This window comes from Patella vulgata, chromosome 8 (genome assembly GCF_932274485.2).
Source record: "Patella vulgata chromosome 8, xgPatVulg1.2, whole genome shotgun sequence".
NCBI lineage: Eukaryota > Metazoa > Mollusca > Gastropoda > Patellidae > Patella > Patella vulgata.
This window is the reverse complement of record NC_065886.2, coordinates 9,976,344-9,998,502: the sequence shown is the minus strand read 5'-3', so window position 1 is coordinate 9,998,502 and position 22,159 is coordinate 9,976,344. Positions and strand designations below refer to the sequence as shown.

The window sequence follows — 22,159 nt, the reverse complement described above, 5'->3', positions numbered from 1 at the left end:
CATTTCTATGGATAAAGACTGGTGAATCCCGACTGAAATTACTACGCCTAGGAATTACTTCAGATTACTCAGATTGTATTTTGTTTTTAGTGATAATGGAACACACGTGTATATTGCTTAATCTATTTGTTAAGGCCGGATCAATTTTCGTCAAGGTCGCTGAGATGTAAATAAGGTTAGGGCACGTGATTGTTGGTGGGATTGTAGGTTAGGGTTAGAATAAGCATTAGGGCTAGGTCTAGAGTAAGGATTAGCGCTAGTCCTGTTTACATCTCGTGACCTTGAAGTTGGCCTAATCAAATAGATCTAGCCGATGTATATAACCATTAAAGTGCAGGATTAACTTCCGTTCCTAATGTTATAATGGTCCAAAACAAGTACCAAATTGGTTATAGTGGACTTAATATTAATCACCAATATCCTTCTCTATTTTTTAAAATCTACTCATTATCTCTGTTCATGCTGTGTTAATCTATGATTGACCCCCTCACTGAGGTCAAGTCATCCATTTTCAGGTTTTAATCACCATGGTTTTATATATATATGGTACAACAATTGTAAATCATTATCAAACCCAATATTCTTTAGTTAACCTGGGGTCTATAGTACGTAAATCTTCTTAGGGGGCCCCGGTGGCTCAGTGGGTAAGACTGTTTTGTTCCCATGTTCGACCCCTGTGTGAACCGAGAAAGTTCATTTGCGTGATTTGCCCTTGTCAGTGGTTCAGAACAGATCAGGGTTTGACAAGGGACAACGTGTAGTCGTTCGGATGGTACGAAAACCCGAGGTTCTGTATATATATATTGGCGTGAATGTTCAAAATTCCTTTGGCAGTTGGAATCTGATATAAGAGTAGGCTGTAGCGCCGCTGTCCGGGAAGATACCTCATAGCATTATGCATGACGCATGCCATCCCCATTCTCCCAATCGGCGTAGGAGGTTAAACCTATTTCATTTCAAATCTTCTTAGATTATTCCCGCGTTACTGTCAATAGATTCCAATGGCATTTATTCATGAGAAGAATCATAACCAAGGAAATAACAAGAGATGGAGTTTTCATTCACCTTTGATACACCCCATGAGCTGAACCTCAAGGTCTCGGTCACTCGTCAACATTATGACCTGTTAACCAGATAATTAAAGTCTCGGTGATCAAGACCGTTCAATTGTAATGCAATATGTATGACTTCCTCTCATGACAATCAACCAATAAAAGCCATTAGCCCTCTGACCCAATCAAATTTATTTCTCTGTATCAGGTTATCGTCTTGAATCTGAAAAACCGAAGAAAGAGTTGCGAACAGGTTCCTTGACTGCAGTGGCGGAAGCAGGCGATTGGGTGGGGCGTCTCCCTATTCCTCACCCGCTCCGACCGAGAAAATTTTGAAACATGGAAATGTCAATGGTTTCTGGACACATAGGATATACAATATTAAATTTCATCGGCTACATCCTCACTGTACAGAAGTCATATTATGTAAGACCGTTCTCGCTATAATAGTTCAAACAGAGATAATGCAAATGAATATATTAAAAATTTCATTCAAGTTACTTTATTCTGAGCCAAGATATTAGCCTTTAAAAGTTTGACAAGATGGGTTGTTCGGGATTTAGCCTCGCTTCACCATTTCTAGATTAAATCATAAAATGACGCAACCGTTCTAATCTACTTAAAATCGGACCTAACCGATGGCACCGAGATTTGATCATGGTCTTGTCATGTAAATAAATATCCAATTAATAGTGTATATAACATTTAAGGCCTATTGAAAGACCTGCAACAGACAGATTTAGCTCTTGCATAATGCATGTTTAATGAAATTTAATAATGAGTCGGTCTGCCGGGCCCCCACCTAGATTCGCCACTATTGAAGGAATTTATTGCGAGGACGGTTCGGTGGTCAGCAATTCCTGCAACGTCGAGGTTATTTTTAGAATGTGATTTCCAGACTGACCTAGGTTCTACGGATTGGAGAAATAAACTTAGCTGTCATTATGGTGATACGTTCTTTTTTACTGATCGAGAACTCGGAGTAGATATCGGGGGTTCGTTTCATGAGACAAATCATTTTAAAATAATTATAACTCTCGAGTTTGTCGATTAGACAATTTTGATTGTTTTGTTTTAGAATGTGTAATCAGATATAAAACGTGGGAAACAAAATGAATTAGCATCATTCTCAATTATCGTTCAATCCGATTCTATGATGGAGGTTCCTGCACTGACTTTAATCACTAAAATTGAAGTAGCATCATTCTCAATTATCGTTCATTCCGATTCTATGATGGAGGTTCCGGCACTGACTTTAATCACTAAAATGTTTTACCAACGGACTATCATTGATAGCCGTTATATTATACGTCATACGACACGCACCATTTCTGGTATAACGGGTACGATATAAGGTCCTCCGTGTTTAGCAGAAATGAGATGAAATGAAATGGGGATTAACGTCCTACCGTTTTGCTCCGACTGGATTATTGAAGGCGGGAATACGCCAAGGGATCTTTTACATGCAGACCAGTGTGTAGCCAACGCGGGACCTCGGTTCCATCCAATATACTATACGCTGTCCCTTGCCAGGCCCAATGTCCTGTGTCATTGACAAAGGGAAACCACGCTAAAATCCCGATGAAAATTTTGGTCCAAACCGAGATCACATACGGGACTTCAGGTTAGCGAACCAACTTCTTACTCTCCGAGCCACCGCGGCTGCTGAAATAAGTTGGATTATGTTCTAAATGTGTTAAAAATATTGTAAACCAACTTCTTACTCTCCGAGCCACCGCGGCTGCTGAAATAAGTTGGATTATGTTCTAAATGTGTTAAAAATATTGTAAATCAATGAAGAGTATCGATTCTCTACAAGGAGATGTTTCTAGCTTACATTGATTAGTTCCCATTCATTAAAAAAAAATTGAAATCAATATTAAAACCAGCCTACACTAATCAGATTTTTCTCACTGGAATTGTTTTATGGGGTTTTTTTTCTTCTTATAGCAATGTTCTATTTTTTTAACTTTTATGATTAGATTTCGTTCGTGTAGAATATAAAATCAATATTGAACTAAGTCCCAATATCTGCACAGTAATTCAATCAATACAGCAAATTTAAAAAACTAAATAATTCGAAAATGTGAAGTAAAGTGGAAATGAATGCCACGCCTTAGATCGTAAGGTCGGTCATTTGAGTCGTGATTACGATTTCCTCGCCTGTACGTGAAAGAAGTATGTTTGCCTCGAAAGTGCGTGGCAAGAAGTATGTTCGTCTCTCCTACCCCGTGGGTTGCTCCCTCCCACATCCAGATACCTACATGCCAGCGAATTATTGAAATGAAATTAAACCATATGTTAGTCTCGAAATAACATAGTTTGTGCCGAGTGGATTTCACACGGATTTCAAAATTTCGTCTATTTTACCGGTTCTCACATTTCCCAAGGCATCGTTGGACTGAACGCTTTCTATCACAGATGAAGCAACATATAACTATATCGCACACAAATGTAAACGCTTTTCGTCACAGAAAGATACCAGGCTTGTGTAGTTTATTTAAATTATAAAATAAACATGTCTTCAACATTCCATCAACGTATATTTTAATTCATTTTGACATAACCTGCTTGAAGCAATCTCACCGGCATTACTTAAAAGGCGAGTTATCTGGTAAAACATTATGTAAACGTGTACCCTTAATAGTTGTAAGACTATCAAATTAAACATGGGGGGGGGGGGGGTAGGTGGCCGAATGGTGCATGTTGCATGTTAAGGTCTGACAATGAGTCAAGGGTCGTGGCAAGGAGTAGGGTCGCTGTCCAACCTCTTTCGTTTTCCCCGGGTGCTCCGACCCCCCCCCCCCCCACTGCTAAAGACCCCTACATGCAAGCGAATTATTGAAATGGAATTGAACCATGCATTAGTCTCTAAGTGACCTGGTTTGCTACTCTCTCTCCCCCTCTCTCTCTTTCCCTCCCCCTCTCTCTCTCCCTCCCCCGCTCTCTCTCATTTCATTCAGGGCATATTTGCATCCGAGAACGCAGTGACTCATTCTCTCTACATTGTTTAATAATTAATGAAATTTGCTCTACAGTCAATATGTAACATGATATTTTAATTGACAAATATCGTATAACGACATTTATTATTAACGCTGTATTCTCAAAGCAAGCCATGTCTTGTATGCCACGTTCATCACTATTTATTGTTTTTAAAGTGAGCGAGAGACCCTATCCCGCAGAGAAATTCGGGGCGAGGAATTCAAAGTTACTCATACATTACATCATACATATGGCGATCGATGTGTTTCACCGGGACAATATGTCCTTACATTACATCATACACCGTCTCAAAAATAAAAGTCTGAGTACGTATAAAATTTAAGCACCAAAATATAGAGGAATGGTGTATTTACCTTCTCTCAAAATTCCAGCTCAAAATATTTAGTCGTTTGGATGTGAACGTCAAAACTGCTTATCCGGACACGTAACCCTTTTAAGATTTCGAGTCAGTTTTTTCGTTGGGTGACCTGGTAATCGATTCCCGTTCCTCGAGAGGTCTATATAGTGAATGACCCATGTGCTCTACTTTATAGCGAAAGGTAAATTTCACCTACACATTATTTTTATAAAATAACAGAGGTTTTATCCAGACACCGCATAATACAGCTTGGAACACCGGCCTCCATTTCCAGATGAAGACTGACGGGTTAAAGTTGTTTGAAAACTTATCACAAATATTGAGTTAGTTGCTTGGCCCTTAGCTAGATGATTTTAAGGGATTTTAACCCATATTTAAGCAGTTTTATTCTCCAAAAAATATTGGGATTAGCCCTTTAAAGTCTAACCTTTGGAGCTGGATTTTTTTTAGAGAAACCAATCATTAATTTTGTGATATCAAAATGAATTGACGATGTTCTAAATGAATTCATTAATTTGTAATCTCAGTAATGTCAATCGGACACTCTTCAGACACCTTTGTGAAGAATTATTGCGTCTCGGACGTCGTTGAGTCCATTAGATTGAGATTATTTTTCTCGAGACTAGCGCTAGACTCCCAAGATGACAATTATGAAGACTCGGCAAATCTTCTAGATAGATGTCCCTACACGTCATCAACTGATCCTGTATCGATGCTCGGCCTACCCTAGAGACCAGTTAGTTCAAACTTTGGTCTTTCTGTCAATTCCAGTTTGCCAGCAGTTATTGTTTCCGACACATGACAAAATGCTGTCGTTTTCTATGATACTGGACACCACCTTCGTGAATTCGAGTCGTGCATAATAAAGTAAGCTTGCTGGAACTATGTTCAATCATTGACAAATGCACAATGTTTCAATTGTAACGTTATAATCCAATCTAATTAAAATACAGATCTATATGAAGGTCTGACCAGTTGTAGTGGCAGGTCGCGTCAGAGGTCATACGAGCGACTTTTGACCCTATGACTTCAGACCTCAATCAGCGTTGATGTGTCTAGAGGTTTACCCACGGTTTCGTGCACAGCACGCCAAGAACTCGCCGTAACAGCGGCTGATTCCTTACATCAAGCCGAACGCCTGTTATATAACAACTCTTCCAGATCTTAGTGTTGTGAATAACAAATGAAATGAAATAAAATGGGGTTTAACGTCCTACTGTTTTGCTCCTAAACTGGGCTAATGAAGACGAGATGTGAATAACAAGCAAAGGTTCTGTGTTTTAATCAGATTGTTTCAGGTGAAAACATACTTAAAACATTAGTTATTGAGGATGTTAATAACAAACATATAGATGCCGCCATGCTATATAGTTATCCAACGATTTACGAATTTGCAGTCTTTCGATGTCGTCGGTAAGAAATGATGCAATGATGTGTGTGATGTAAAAGGGGCATTTTTAGCCAACACCGAGATCGAACCCTGACCATCTGGTCATTTCAAATACATGTAATGTGAAAGGACCTACTTTTTTTTCAAATTCTAGTTGTCAATGGTTTATTAATATGTAAGGTGTTTTTAACGTGCACGTCATCCGGATGACTAGAGACTGTTATTTGTCAGGCATCTCATCCTTCACCCTCTAACATGGACAATTCAGAGGGACTTTCTTGACCCCCATCGGAATCGAACTCTAGCCGTCAGGTTAATGAACCAGCGCCTTATACTCACTGAGCCACCGTGACTCAGACATAGAAATGGAATGTAAGTTACTGATAAACTCGGGTAAAATACATCAACATTAATTTTCTAATTTCACGCCGTTCAAACGCACTAGAATGGCTATATATAAATACCCATTAGAGGATTTTATGAAAAAAGATTATACCCAGACATGTAATAAATGAATTTTGTTTCCAGTCGGAGTTATTGTCAAACTAATAATAAATAAAAAAAATATATCCGTATACGTTTTCATCGCCATATATCAATGAATGTTACAGGGATAATTATACAACGCAAACTGATTAACGACCTCTATTGAAAACCGCATTATAAAGATCCGTCACCATGAAGATTGAACATTACATTATTAGACCGACAAAGCCGTGTTATAGAGATGTGTCGCCATGATTATGAAAGGAGCTTAACCTTTAATTCAATTTTATCCATAATATTCGAAATTAAAAACACGAATTATAATTCAATATTGGTCCAGTTCAATCGATATTGATGTTGTTATCTTGCCGTGAAAATATGAAATTCCTAATATCCAATGATTAAACCAAATGAACACTTTATTACTAATACACGAGTCGTGTATACTGTGGTTTGGCGGGTTATTTGTAATGAACAAAGAAAAACATATTTTACTAGCTATTCGTCACAATTTTGTTGCCCACGAAACTTTAATGATTGGCCTGTCAGGCCTATCTGAATTGAACAGGCCTTCGGCTGTTTTTCTAAGAGCGCGCCCCCTAGCCCCCCACCCTAAGTACCACAATAACCACAAGATGAGTAACGTTTGGGGAACAGTTCCTTATCCAATAATCTCCCGTGCACTGGTTTTAAAGATTTCCCCATATGAGGTTAATTATGTCACTCGGTAGAACCTCGTTAAAACAGATTCTTTAAAATGACAATCACTGTTAATCATTTAATCGGAAATCATCAGCTTTTGTCGTGTTAAACCTCTTAATCAATATTTGCCATAATATACAAAATTAAAAACATGAAATAAAATTAGAATTCCATATTGGCCCATTTCAATCACTATTGATGTTGTTTTCTTGCCGTGAAAATATTTATGATTCTAATATCAAATATTGAAGATATTAAAATCAGTGCACGAGTCGTGTATTTTATGGTTTCCACTGTCCATATAAAGTTGTTTCTCGGCGTCCGTAGGCTTAGTAACCAATCATTATAATTAATTGCGTAATATTTGTCCAATTAAATCATTGACGGGGCTGTCTCAAAGCCACTGGCAATGATTAGATCCGACACGCCGGAGACACCCGGTAGATTCTTTAGGGGGAAGAGGTAACAAGTTATATCAGCAGACTCGAATAGAGTAACAGAATAGAGTTTGTGTCACACGTCGGCTGTGGGCAGTTTTTGGCAAAGTGGCTTTCCAGATCTGACCAGCGACGCATATCTCTACATTTATTCTGTGAAGCATCATTAGTTTTTCGAGAAATATAAATTAAAGAAAACTGCTTTGTAAATGCTGACTTTCTGGTAATATTTGACCAAGAGTAGAAATGTCGCTATACATGCCTGTCTTCGTTAGCTCAGTTGGTACCGAAAAGTAAAAGTTGTCAGAAAACGAGTGACGACGTTTTTTTTTATTATGTTTGCGAGAGCGACCGAATCGCACAGGAAGTGGAACTAATGTATTAAACAATTTCACGAGTTTTTACTTCGTGGTATCCAGTAAATTATAAAACTACAAAACGATGATCAACACCAATCGAATTGCACCCGAAGTAAACCTAATCATGGGAGGGCTCGATTGTCAGTCCGGAACGTCCCGAATTGACAGAATTGCAATCAAGTGATACGGAATTCAGCGATGTCACAGTTCTGCCAGCTGAGGTGGTGTGAGTAGAATCGTGACGTATTTTAAGTAACAAATATGTTTCAGCTGCCATGATTGGTTGAGGTATTTTTTATGTAGTCGGCACATGCGTTGTACTCCGAAATTCTCCTTTTCACTCGATTCGCACTATTTTCGGAATTGAGAGAATTTAATTCCGGAACGTTCAATCGAGTACCCCCATTATTTTTGTGAGAGCGACCGAATTGCGCCGGAAGTGGAACTAATGTATTAACCAATTCCACGAGTTTTTACCTCGTGGTATACAGTAAATCATAAAACTACAAAACGATGATTCACACCAATCGACGTAAACCTAATACGTGTGTTTTTACCTCGCTGTATTTTATAAAACTTCTAAACGCTGATAGATGTCGGTGTTGGATGACAAAACAAGCACTGGATAATTGAATAAAAGCCGCTCCCCTACTTATATTCCTGTTCTGTTGGTTGTTTATTGTATGGATTCGCCTAGACGACATTTTAAAATATTAGGTGTGCTATGATTACATTTATCGCTACGCTATGTTAATAATGTATTAATTCCCAGGACGCGATGGCACCACAAAAGGGATTGTTAATAAGGTGTAAAATGTTTTATATAAGTATGTTGACATTTCAATGGGCGATTTGTACGATAACTAAATCTGTAATGGTTTTTAGATCGTCTAAACAGTTGTAAACAAGATATATTGTTCCGGTTTTTGCCACTGAAATGAAAATGATCTGAATGCCACCGAAATAAAATGAAGTTTAACGTTTTACTTTTGTACACGGACTGAGCTAATGAAAACAGGAATCGGTCATATACTTTGAGAGGTGTGGATGTGTACTATACAAACACCATCACACAGTTAATGAAAGAAAGAAAGATATGAGGTTTAACGTCCAGTCGACACAAACTAGGTCATTTTGGGACTAAAATATGGTACAAATTTATTTCAATAATTCGCTTGCGCGTAGGGGTCTTTAGCAGTGGGAGGAAACCGGAGAAAACCCACGAGGTTGGACATGCGATCCTACCCCTTGTCACGCACAATCGGGGAATAGTCACCACGCCAGTTGACTCAATGACAGACCACATGATACAACGCGCACGCGCTAACCATTCAGCCATCCAGCCCCCCAGAAAAGTAATATTGGTTTCTTATTGTACTAGTTGTAAAGTAATGATACATGATTTGCATTTTCGGAAAATATTAAATTACTCAGAGCGTAATCCATTCTAATATTACTCAAGATTGATTATTTAACATGTCCATCAATTTCGTTCACAGCAAATAAAAATGGCGACTGTCTTTTTAATAATGATCAACATAGATCGACGGAAATTGGATTTATATCGCTATTAGAGATTCAACCTTTAAGCCCCTACCACCGACTTTTTCCTATCAAGGTACAATGTTCTCTAGCTTTTAAACAATGATGCACGTCTCACACGTCTAGAACACGGAAATTTTATCACATATCAGCAGCTAAGTTACAGAAACTTCATTGGCTTCCAGTTCAAGCGGGGTTTCAATTTAAAGGTCTTGTGAAAGTGTTTAAATCAGTTTATTCTGACACTGTACCCAATTATTTAAAAGACCTCTTTAATTTCTATGCTCCCTGGCGATCCAACCTTCGTTCTTCAGCTGACCGTAGCATTTTGAGGATTCCAAAATATATATAATAAACGTTCTGATGAATATGCTTTCTCCGTCACAGCAGCTAAAATGTGAAATGATCTTCCAAAAACTCTAACTGGTTGATATAACATTTCAGGCCCAAATAAAGACCTGCAATAGGCAGATTTAGCTCTTGCATAATCTATGTGTAATGTCCAATCAAAAAGGGAGCCACGGTGGCTAGGTGGTTAAGACGCTGGCTCGCTAGCCTGGAGGTCGGGTGTTCGATCCCTGCATTGGCCGAGAAAGTTCATCTGGATTTTCCGGCGTGGTTTCCCCTTGTCAGTGGTGCAGAACGGAGGGCCTGACATAGACAGCTGTCTAGTCATTCGGATGAGACGAAAAACCGAGGTCCCGTGCATACATTAGAATGCACGTAAAACATCCCTTGGCAGCTGGAATTCGATATAATGAGTAGGCGATAGTGCCGCTGCCCGGGCTAAATTTCCATCATAGCACACTGTATGGCGTATGCCCGTCTTCATTAACCCAGTATAGGAGCAGAATAGTAGGACGTTAACCCCCATTTCATTTCTTTTCAGTCCAATCAAAAAAGATGAAATAATTTAACCATGTAGTAATCATTAGAGTAATGGTGTATAACAAATCTGCTTAATGTTCACTGAAAATAACACAATATACCACTTACATTCAACTTTACAGATTCTAGACGATTTATCAACATTATACATATGTTGGAAATAATTTCCAATTTCCATAATCATTGTTGTGATTATTATTGTGACAGGAGAGACATGTTGATCTGTTCAGATGGTAAAGGCTATAATAGCTACTGCTATTATATTTAATGGTAATGTAATGTATTGTTGTAGCTAGATTGCAAACAAATTAATCATCCACCATTATCTTGTCTCTTATCAAAATCCAATAAATATAGCAGATGATGCTAATGCTGCATTCGTCTCGTATAAAGCGGCTACTGTGCTATTTGTCTCGGATATTATGATGTGACCCCGGAGGGACGAAAAGAGTGTTTTACCCTCTGAAGACTTGAGGTTTTACCCCAAGACCCAACGGACGGAATGCACAAGTGATCATCCTGAGGGTTACTGCTAGCTGCCAGTCAAACCTAAATTTACAATCGTTATCTGACATTGTAGCATTTATGGCAAAGCGAGTCGGACCGCGCACGCGCACGCTCGCCATTGTTTCATTTCTAACACCCGGGACTTCTCCTTTGAATGAATAAATTTTACCTTGGGCGCTTCCCTGAAAATACATTGAGTCTTACCCAAAAAGCTGGATCAAGCCTATTTGTGTGGCTTCTTCTGACACTTGTCTACGATATCACCCTTGGTGGAAGTGGACGTAAAACTCCAGGAACAAACGAACCATATGTTATATTATCTGCGATATCATTTCGGTGGACGCGGACTTTAAATAAAACTATTTCACACAGACATATGTTATCTTGTCTGCGATATCACCCTAGGTGGAAGGGGACGTTAAACTACACGAACGAACGAAAGAGTCACATTTTATCCTTTACGCCTTTAAATGTAAATAACTTAAATCAACCTGTCAATAATATCTTATTTTGCTGTATTGGACATTAAATTTGTAATAAACAACAACAATAACAACAACAACCTTACATGTCAATACACCAGTAGTTGTTATTCTATAAATATTTGTTAGAGTGTTACTGTTCAATTACTAAATACCAATTAAAGCAGTTCTGAAACAATGCTAGTGCTGAATTTGTCCAGTCATCTTAAAACAAATCCAATGTTTATGCTATGTTCGTCCCGGACATAGCTCACCAGTATTCTTAAACCCTAACGCTGCCATCGTTTCGGACAGAGACCTTTAGTATTTTTGAAATCAAACCAATCAAAGAGCTCTAGTATTCTTAACAAAAAGACAATGCTAATGCTACCTTCGTCCAATGCTACAGTCGTGTCGAGTATATCGCGTCAGTAATCTTAAAATCAAACTATAGCTAACTCTGCATTCGTCTCGAACATAACGATCAAGTACTCTTTGAACCAACCAATGCTAATGCTGCACTTGTCTCAGTTTTCTTCAAATCAAACAAAGAAATGTAGTAGCGGAGAGGATATTGAGTCCAAACTCACTTTTTGACAAAATGAAAATGCTGTATTCATCTTGGAAAATGTGCTCCGGAATTCATAACACCCACATTTCTATTTTAAATGTACGTCTGCGATAGTAATAAAATGGAAAAGGATCTGACTTGCTTCTTTCCGCACCAGTTGGGCTAATACGGACGGGCATACGTCATACAGTGTAAAAGCTTTGTCCGGTCAGTGGCGGTACGACCTACTTTCGATTTTTATCTCTCAAGTGATTTTTAAATTGCTGCCAATGTTCTATATGTAGACTTATGTTTGTCGTCACCTACAGACAGTTAAACGCCTTTTCTTTCAGGTTCTTCAACCAGCACCATTGACACGTAATGTGTGTGTGGGAGTGTGTGTGTGGGAGTGTGTGTGTGTGTGTGGGGGGGGGGCTGTGATTTAACACGTGTAAGTTACATCATAAAGTCTATAATTGAGTCAAGAGGTTTGATTTAGCCCCCCCCCCCCCCGCTTGTACATGACAAGTATTACGGTTGCTTGTCCAAACCTCGGCCACCACGACCTTCTGGTTAGTGAGCCAGCGCCATATTTACCGATACAAGTTCACGAGTAGCACAATATTACGACCTGTAACGTGATTCCAGATTATAAATCCATGGGTTTTTTTTGACTATGAACATGATATCTAAATATGTCACGCGGGAACAATCGCTTTTTTTTGCTCATTTATGACCAATTTAGCAAATTAATCATGACATTTCTAACAGATAAACGATGATAACTGGCAATAGATATTAAAAAACGAGATAGGACGACAAGAATCCGTGTATGGAATATAGCGATAACTCTTGGTGTTAATAATTTATGTGATATGTTCCCACGTTAGTTTTCTTAATGAGACAAGAGGCGTTAAACGAATGTTTTATATAAAAGAAACAACATTTGTTGGAATACAAGATACTCGTCTTAAGGTCCGGTCACACACAACATATTTGTTTGAATGTACTGGTCTTAAGACTGGTGCACACCAAAGATTATTTGTTGGCGATTTTCCGTCACCGACCAATAAGAGAATGGGGGAGAGAAGTGATATTTAACGTCCACTAGCCACAAACTGCGTCATTTCCGGACTAAAATATGATTCAGTTTTACGTCAATAATTCACTTGCGCGTAGGAACTTTAACAGTTGGAGGAAAATGGAGGACCCAGTAAAAAAACACGCGGTTGGACAGGCGACTCTATCCCTTTCCACATGCTAGCGGGGGATCGCAACCACTTGACCACGAGGTTGGACAGGCGACTCTATCACTTTCCACATGCTGGCGGGGGATCGCAATGATAGACCTTGTATTCTGAAGCGTTAAACCAATCTGCGATCCAACCCAACACCGACGAATAAACATTAGCCTTTGGAAATTAATACAGATTGTCTATGACCTTCATCGATTATGGAAGCTACAATGGTGCAGTTGGGCTGGTGGGCTGGGTAAGGTTCTGGCCCACTGACCCCGACGGGAAGTAAACGGGAACACCGCTGATTGGGCAAAATAGCCCGTTTTCTTTAAGCTTGTTAACGCCCATTTCATACCATTTCAGACAATCCCTCGTCCACATATACACGCTTTTACAACTGAAACAATGGATGCCGTAACATCGCGGACGAAACGTAGAAATCTATGGTACGCAATGTTTAAAGGAAAATCGATCCGGTGTGCACAATTAGCGTGGCCGACATATTGTCGCCGGCTGACAAGAAATCGGATGATTGGCACGAAATAATCGTTGGTGTGCTAAGACCTGAAGGCTCAACTTTATGAGCTAAAAACAATGGATGTCGTAACATCGCGGACGAAACATAGAAATCTATGGTAAGCAACGGGTAAAGGAAAATCTATCCGGTGTGCACAGTCAGCGTGGCCGACATATTGTCGCGGCCGATAAGAAATCGGATGATTGACACGAAATAATCTTTGGTGTGCGAAGACCTTAAGGTTGAAATTATGGATGTGTAGATTTGGTGTGATTGAGACACATGGCTCCTGGCTTATAGTTTCTACTGTGAACTTTAACCAGATTAAAGTGCTCGTCCGCGTAGAGCTGGGCAGTACAGTGATATTCTCATTACCTCATTAAACTCTTATCATTTGACAACAGACCGGATACACCATTGTTAAGATCACATTCCCAGTGGCACACTTAACTAAAGAGGTTTGAATTATCGTAAATACAATTTTATATCTCAAAATGTTACAAATACGCTAGAACTTTTATATTAACGGGGGGTTTGATGGCCGAATGGTTAAAATGTGCGCGCTGTATCATAAGGTCTGCCATTGAGTCAACTATTGTGGTTTCGAATCCTCTTTTATATTAACAGATCAGAACAATAAGGTTGGAAACTCAGTTAAAGATGCAATATGTAAAATTTAGATAAAGAGCTGACAGTTCTCGCCCCGCCCTATTCGTTTAAAATAGATAATGTAAAATTCGGTCAAATTACTCCATTTTGAGCGACGTTTGGGGAGAATATTCGAGTCTCGTTTGTCATTACTTCCGTTAGTCGCGATTATCATTTTTTTAAAATTAAGTCATTAACCGCCAATCGTGTTTAAATGCGTGGAAAATCTAGAGGATCCGGGGACATCGATGGTTAATTACGGTCTAGGCATGTTAATAATTGTCTAATTAATAATCTATATAACATTTAAGACTCAAAGAAAGACAGATTTTAGCTTTTGCATAATGCAATTCTAAACCTCGAGATTTTATTTCATCTTATATCAACAAGATATCGTAGACAGTACTATATCTTCACGCTCTCTTCGAGGTATGGGATGAAATACCGAGGTCCCATATTTATGTTCGTGTAGCAGGGTTCTATTCAAAAAGGAACAATACACCAGATCAAGGATTCAGGATTTTATTGTGGATCGGCGATTAAGCATACAGATAAACCAAAAACTCTGAAAGACATAAAGAAATGTATTGGCCAATCACGCTATTTTACCGAGATTTCGCCTAATAGTTTAGATGCAGCTATGGCGGGTGCGGCGCCAGGCAGGGTAAGCTTACTCTTCCGGACACCTGTTACCACTGTTTGTCGTGTATTTTGTGTATTATGCTGATTACACTATTTTGCTTTATTACACTATTTTGTCTATACCGTTTTTTTAGGACTTCGAATTTTGCCTAATGGTTTGGATTGTTCGTACTTGGTTTTATTTTATTTTTATAAAAATCAAGAATAGTAATAGTTTACACTATATACATATATTTAAAATATTGGCGGGAAATCATTGATTTGAAACAAAGCAATGTATAAAATGGCGACTTGGTTTGCAGATAATTCAATAATATATACATACAAATACATACCCTATTAAATAGGAGTTTATACTATTACTGAATGTTTCCAAGAGCTTTACCATATACATGTAAAATACAGGACAAGTGACAGAATGTGACCCTTCCTGTAACAATGTTAAGGTGCAAGTCCAAATTGAAAGAGAAGCTGAGATGCGGTTATTTTATAATCTGTTTCATAGAGAATTACGAGTCTAGTAGTAATATCTCTGTCAAAGATGACTGCCATAACACGTGCCGTCACAGCACGCGGCGTCAATCATTGGCTGAATGGCGCGTGCATTGTTTACATAAGACGTTACTGCTTCGGGCGGAATGCTGCCTTTTAGTGATTTTAATACTTATTTACACTAAATAAAAAATAATTTTTACCTACAAATACGTCAAACGCCTTTATTTATTTTTCCAATACATAAAAAAAAATGTTTTAGAATTTAATTTGTCGCAGGAAAAAATTTAATATTTCTGGCTCATTAAGTCGCATCGATGTCATCCTTATCAGTGATTGTAGCGGCCTAGCGAAAATTCACTGCTGATCAGTGTGGTTATTTTAGGGAGTTAAACGTGAGTCGAGTTAAGACTTGCTATTATAAATTTGATGGAACCCCAGATCCCCAGGTTAGTAAGTCACGTTCATTCCCACCAAAGCATAGAAATGGTTTCACTACGTACAGTAGTAGATAGTTCTAAGGACTTCCTTTGAACATGTTTAGTAATCACACAGTTTAATTCATGATTAACAAATCCATAAAAGTTGAACCTAAGTGCATAATTCTGTGATTTTGAAGAATCCAACTTCTACCTCTTGTAGTACCATAGGCCTTTCTGCCAGACGTGGAGAGCGGACCACAAAAAAAAACGGTCGCCACATCCTACGTATATATGACCAATGCATCTTTTCTTAATACAGATCTTAGTAGCCTTGTGGTTGTCTAGTATTTTCACTTGTCGTCCGCCCCCCCCCTTCACGTTGTGTATTCTCGTCTCCTTATCTAAATAGTTAAGATGTTTGTCTTCTCAGTAGTTAAGACGTTTGTCTTACCAGGAATAACAATGCAACAGTTCGTTTTTACATTTTATATATCATAGCTGGATACATAGATACAAGCGTAATACATTACAGTACTAAAGTCATTCTCAAACAATAGCCAGCCAAAGACATTAATTAATAAAATATAATGCCACCATTAATTATAAGAGCAAAAACTCTAGCAATATTGCTACATTCTACGTGGTAGCGTCATAGCCACTTGTGTTGACAATTGTAATGGTTCATTGCTTGTGATAAAAACATTTATTTTAATGCAAATGCTGATGATATGTGTTGAAATTCTTTCGCTTGGGACTATTTACTTGCACAGAGCTTCAGTGAATGACCACCGCGTCTCCGCAACTAACCAAAGCACAATACAGTAAATATAAATCAGATTCGTAGAAGTGGTCGAGTCCCTTTAATTACCCATTACCCTTTTTTCTGACACTGTCAACGAACATGTGGTATTTTAATGCATCCGTAATGGGTTCGGTCGATCGAATGTGCAGCATCGTGATTTAAGAACCAAAAATGGCCCAACGTGTCACCAGTGTTAATACACGAGGATCATTTGTATTCAGTATCAACTCCAACATGTTACAGAGATAGAGTATTTATAGATTGACACCAAATGTCAACAAATTAAGCTTCCAGTGTTTAAAGGGTCATTCCCTAGCTTTTTGTCGTCGATCAAAGATCTCTCATGTTAGAGTTAAAATACAGATATGACGTGTCAGTCGTGAACTACGAGACTCGCGTGACGATTGCATTTAAATGCACGTAGGCGACATGATACTGTCTGTATTTTTTAAAATGAGTTGTTTAATGGCCTCGAGCAAGAGAATGCGTAATATATTGAATAATATAATATATTACAATAACAATATATTACCCAATGTCTCGCCCTCGACCAACGGGCCTCAGATTTACCTGGCCACAGAATAATAAAACATTCGCGGCAGGCAAATAATTAATCTACTACCGACATTCTCAACTTTATAGTCTACTGTTGTTGTTGTTTCTTAAAGATTTAATGTCCAATACAATGAATATGATATTATGGACAGGTTGATTTGATTAAATTATTTACACTTGAAAATTGTTAAAAACACAAAATAAAAAGGTCCTCGGATACCAAAAGTTTCTTAAAGCACACTTATAAATTCGCTGTCGTGAGAAGAGAGGGCGGGTCGTCTTATCTCTTTGTCATACTAAGATTAACACAGGAGGTCCAACTGACTGATGTTTGGCGTCATCAGAGCGAATAGAAAAAAAACCCGTTGGGAAAAAAGAATCCGCTGGCTTTATGTGGAAAAGCGAAGTGCTCGCAGTAAAAACCACATAGCTTGACCCGTACATTATTTACGTATAAAAAGTGTTCGTCCAATAAGTTCCATGTTGTTAAAAATAGTCTGCACATATTGGTTTATTTATATCGGTCAACGTAAGAACATGAGCGACATTCAATTGGTGTATATCAAATGGAGTGGCATTTGATTGGTTCAAATCAAACGGCGTGGTATGTCGGTGGTTTAAATCCAATTAAGTTGCATTTGATTGGTTTAAATTTATTAGAGTGGCATTAGGTTGGTCTAAATCAAATTCAAATTGAGTGTTATTTGATTGGTGTACATCATATTGAGTGGAATTTGATTGGTTTATATTAAATTTAGCGGAATTTGATTGGTTTATATCCACCATGGGCGGCATATGGTTGGGTTATAACAAATTTGGTTTTTGAACTAGCAATTGTTTTCCTCTTAGGGTGACTCTCTTCAAGAAATGCCCAAGGCTCTGCAGTCAAGTGGATCGACACCAAAGTTGACATGCGTGTTTGTTGGACAACTGCACAATGCCTGACAGAAATTCTAGATGATGTCATGAATGATACTGGTCGGTTCCTGATTCATAGTGTTGAATCATATTCTACTTGTTTGATAGTGTACGTTGGTTTTTGTTTTTGTTTTTTTGTTGTTTTGTTTTGTTTTGTTGTTTCTGATTTATTGGTAACACGGGAGATTAGTTACATAAATCTATTCTCTATTCAATTTCAAAATCCGAGGACATTTTGAAAGTATTATCTGTTCTAAATTAAATTCTTGTCAACGCGTGCTTATGAGTTATGATGTATTTTAGCTTTAAATTAGATTTACGATGAATATAATTTAGTTTGGAAAGGACACAGCCACCATTTCTCAGATTAAATTCACTTATCGCTATGTGTACACAACAAATTTGTAATGGAACACCTAAAAAAGACTATATAAAAGTAATATAAGTTATTGTCACAGACAAAAAATATATTCTTTATATTTAATTCGAGAGAGAGAGAGAGAGAGAGAGAGAGAGAGAGATGTAATGAAACGAAATGGGGTTTAACGTCCTACTGTTCTGCTCCGACTGGACTAATGAAGACGGGAGAGAGAGAGAGAGACGGGAGAGCGAGAGAAAGTTTTGTTAAAGGGATAGGGAGATAGACATAGAGAGAGGAAGAATGAGGTTTACTAACAAACTCAGGATAAAAACCACACCGCTTGACTCAATGATAGACACTTTGATATAAAGCGTATGCATTGGACCAAGCGAATCCCCCACCAACACCTAAACAAGAGGTGGAATTGGGTTGAACGTCGCCCCAACACAATAAACAGAAACGTGAGAATTGGTCCCCAAGCCCTAGAGAGAGAGAGAGAGAGAGAGAGAGAGAGAGAGAGATGGGGTTTAACGTCCACTCGACACAGACTAGGTCATTTTGGGTACTAACATATGGTTTAATTTTATTTCAATAATTCGCTTGCGCGTATGGGTCTTTAGCAGTGGGAGGAAACCGGAACAACCGGAGAAAACCAACGAAGTTGGACAGGTAATCCTACTCCTTGCCACGTACAACCGGGGATTCGAAACCACCCAATCTCATTTGTTCACCAATTTTATTAAGCATGATCGACCCAGACTAGGTCATTTCGGGACTAACATATGGTTTAATTTTATTTCAATAATTCGCTTGCGCGTATGGGTCTTTAGCCGTGGGAGGAAACCGGAGCACCGGGAGAAAACCCACGAGGTTGGACAGGTAACCCTACTCCTTGCCACGTACAACCGGGGATTCGAAACCCCCCATGCTCTAATCTCATTTGTTCACCAATTTTAATAAGCATGATCGACATAACACTTGGGGCAGGCTTGTTCCTTTGACAATTCTGCATCGATTGGCGCATTACAATTTTTGATATGACGTCACAATTCCAAAATGGCTGTAATGACGCCACGACCTGTTCCTGGTTCATGGTACCCAATACTTGTTTCAATATTTTCTTGTTACCTACATAAATTTTTTATTGATATTTCAGGAATCACAATGGAAGCTATACGTGTATTAACTTGGGCGGAGTTTAAAGCCTCGCCGGGGCGTTTACATAGATTTTTCTCTGAAGTGAGTGGCTGTATTCAGTTTGATCGACAGCTCGTTCTTGACCTCTCGGATCTGACCCCTGATAAGGATATCAGGGTCCAAGTGCAAAAGTAAGTAATTTTGACAAAAGTACCAATCAGGGACCTGTTTCACGAAATTTTAACTAAGATAAAATCCAAATTTTAGTAATTTGATTGGATAATATTAGATTGATTTTAGTGCTTAGCCAATCAAAACTGAAGTATCTACTAAAATTTGGATTTTATTTTTAGTTAAGATTTCGTGAAACAGGGCCCTGTTTCTTAAAGATAACCCATGAAAACTATGTTTGTAAACCGACTCAGCTTATGAAGACGGGCATGCGTCATATAGTATGTTATTGGGGAATTTTGCCCGGATAGCGGCACTACGGCCTACTTTTATCTCAAATTCCAACTGCCAACGGTTATTTTAAAAATTGTCTAAGATGCAAAACGATCGAATTTTAACCGCCAACAAATTTAAAGAAACCTAATGGAAGTACAACAGCCATCTTGGAATTGTAACGTTATATACAAATTCAATATTCGATGCGCAATTGTCCAAGGAAAAATAATGCCACGTTTCATGTCGATCGTACATTAATTGATGGAACCTAAGGTTTTTGTTTTTCAAAGAGCGTCGTCCCCAAGAAAAACGACAACAAAACGAAATGAAATGGGGTTTAACGTCCTACTGTTCTGCTCCGACTAGACTAATGAAGACGGACATACGTCATACAGTGTACTATGGGAGAAATTGTGCCCGGACAGCGGCGCTAAACCCTACTCTTATATCGAATTCCAATTTTATGTGTACACGGGACCTCGGGTTTTCGTTCCACCCGAAGGACTAGACAGTCCTCCTTGTCGGGAACGATATCGATTTATACTGGAAGCTTTAAATACTTGGATACATTGGGATTTAAACATTAATTACAATGTCGTTCATTCATTTGCTAAAAAAATACCACAACCATTCATTTAACGAGGGCATTACGGCAAGGCATTACAGTCACGTTGTGTTTATTCTGCTAACAAAGGTCTTTACATTGAGTAATTTTCAAGCTCGAAATTTCACAATTTACCTACCATTTGAGAGTGATAACAATTCAACCAATACAGGAATTGACATTTAGACAGAATTGACTCTCTGCCATCGCCTCGCGTTTTTATAACTTGAAATGATTCTAAACTTCTAATGAATAGTGTTAAACAAATCAAAGTAAGTTATAAACGTTTATTAAAATAAATGACAGCCGTGTGTTTTAATGTAGGCTAAGTAGGGTTTGTTATTGACGAAAGCAGTAATTACTCCTGAGCATCGTGGTTTTTGACGATATTATGCCCTTAAAGCTACAATGTGTGTTATTTATCACGTGTGTATGGGTCATTAGCTTTAATTTTTCACACAACTGATTTTTGCGATATTAACCGGAACCTTAGGGCTGTTTTTGTGCGACATTAGTCAACTTTAAAAGTCTGTGACCGGCATTTGCATTTATCAGAAGATATCCAATTTCCTACGGCTTAATCCATGCTAAATCGTACCCAAATTGACTATTTAACATTTAATTAAGAAAACAAAATGAAAATATCAACGATAGATTGATTATCACCCAACTAGGATTGACAAGAGGCCTATCAAACGAGAGAGAGAGAGAGAGAGAGAGAGAGAGAGAGAGGGGAGAGAGGAATGGGTTTAACGTCCACTCGACACAAACTAGGTCATTTCGGGACTAGCATATGGTTTTAATTTTATTTCAATAATTCGCTTGCGCGTTGGGGTCTTTAGCAGTGGGAGGAAACCGGAGGACCCGGAGAAAACCCACGAAGTTGGACAGGTAACCCTACTCCTTGTCACGGACAACCGGGGATTCGAAACCACCCAAGCTCTAATCTGATTTATTCACCAATTTTAATAAGCATGATCGACACAGACTCGGTCATTTCGGGACTAACATATGGTTTAATTTTATTTCAATAATTCGCTTGCGCGGATGGGTCTTTAGCAGTGGGAGGAAACCGGAGGACCCGGAGAAAACCCACGAGGTTGGACAGGCGACCCTACTCCTTGTCACGTACAACCAGGGATTCGAAACCACGCCAGTCGACTCAATAACAGATTTTATGATACAGCGCGCACGCTAACCATTCAGCCATCTACCCCCCCCCCCCATCAAAGGATTATAGCCAAGATTATAAGTGATGCAGGATTTTGACCATATCGTTTGTAGAGGTTGTCGATTTCAATTTGTAAAAACTAAACAAAATTGGACCATTTTTGATACTGACAACGCTTTTAAAGATCCATCTTGTACAATATCGTATTTTTCAAGGGCTTCCTCAATCTCTAAAATGAGAATCACAGACTTGAAGCGAAGAAAGACTTAATAATAAAAACCTCGAATCACCGAATTTTCCATGAAGTTCTCTGATATATCCTTCTCCTCCCCAAAGCCTAGTATACTAATTCTCGATATTAAATGTTTAGCGCGTGCGCGTTGTATCATAAGGTCTGTCATTGAGTCAACTGGCGTGGTTTCGATTCCCCGGTTGTACGTTGTAGGGTCGCCTGTCCAACCTCGTGG

General features: G+C 38.6%; 1 long non-coding RNA gene across 1 annotated transcript in view; it reads left to right on the top strand.

Annotated features, from left to right (window-relative positions):
• LOC126831030 (uncharacterized) overlaps nt 1-22,159 on the top strand; it is a 59,386-nt gene that overhangs the window by 20,222 nt on the left and 17,005 nt on the right. The window contains exon 2 of the long non-coding RNA XR_007684103.2: nt 19,490-19,661. This is a non-coding gene — a long non-coding RNA (uncharacterized LOC126831030). The remainder of the gene's footprint in view (nt 1-19,489; nt 19,662-22,159) is intronic.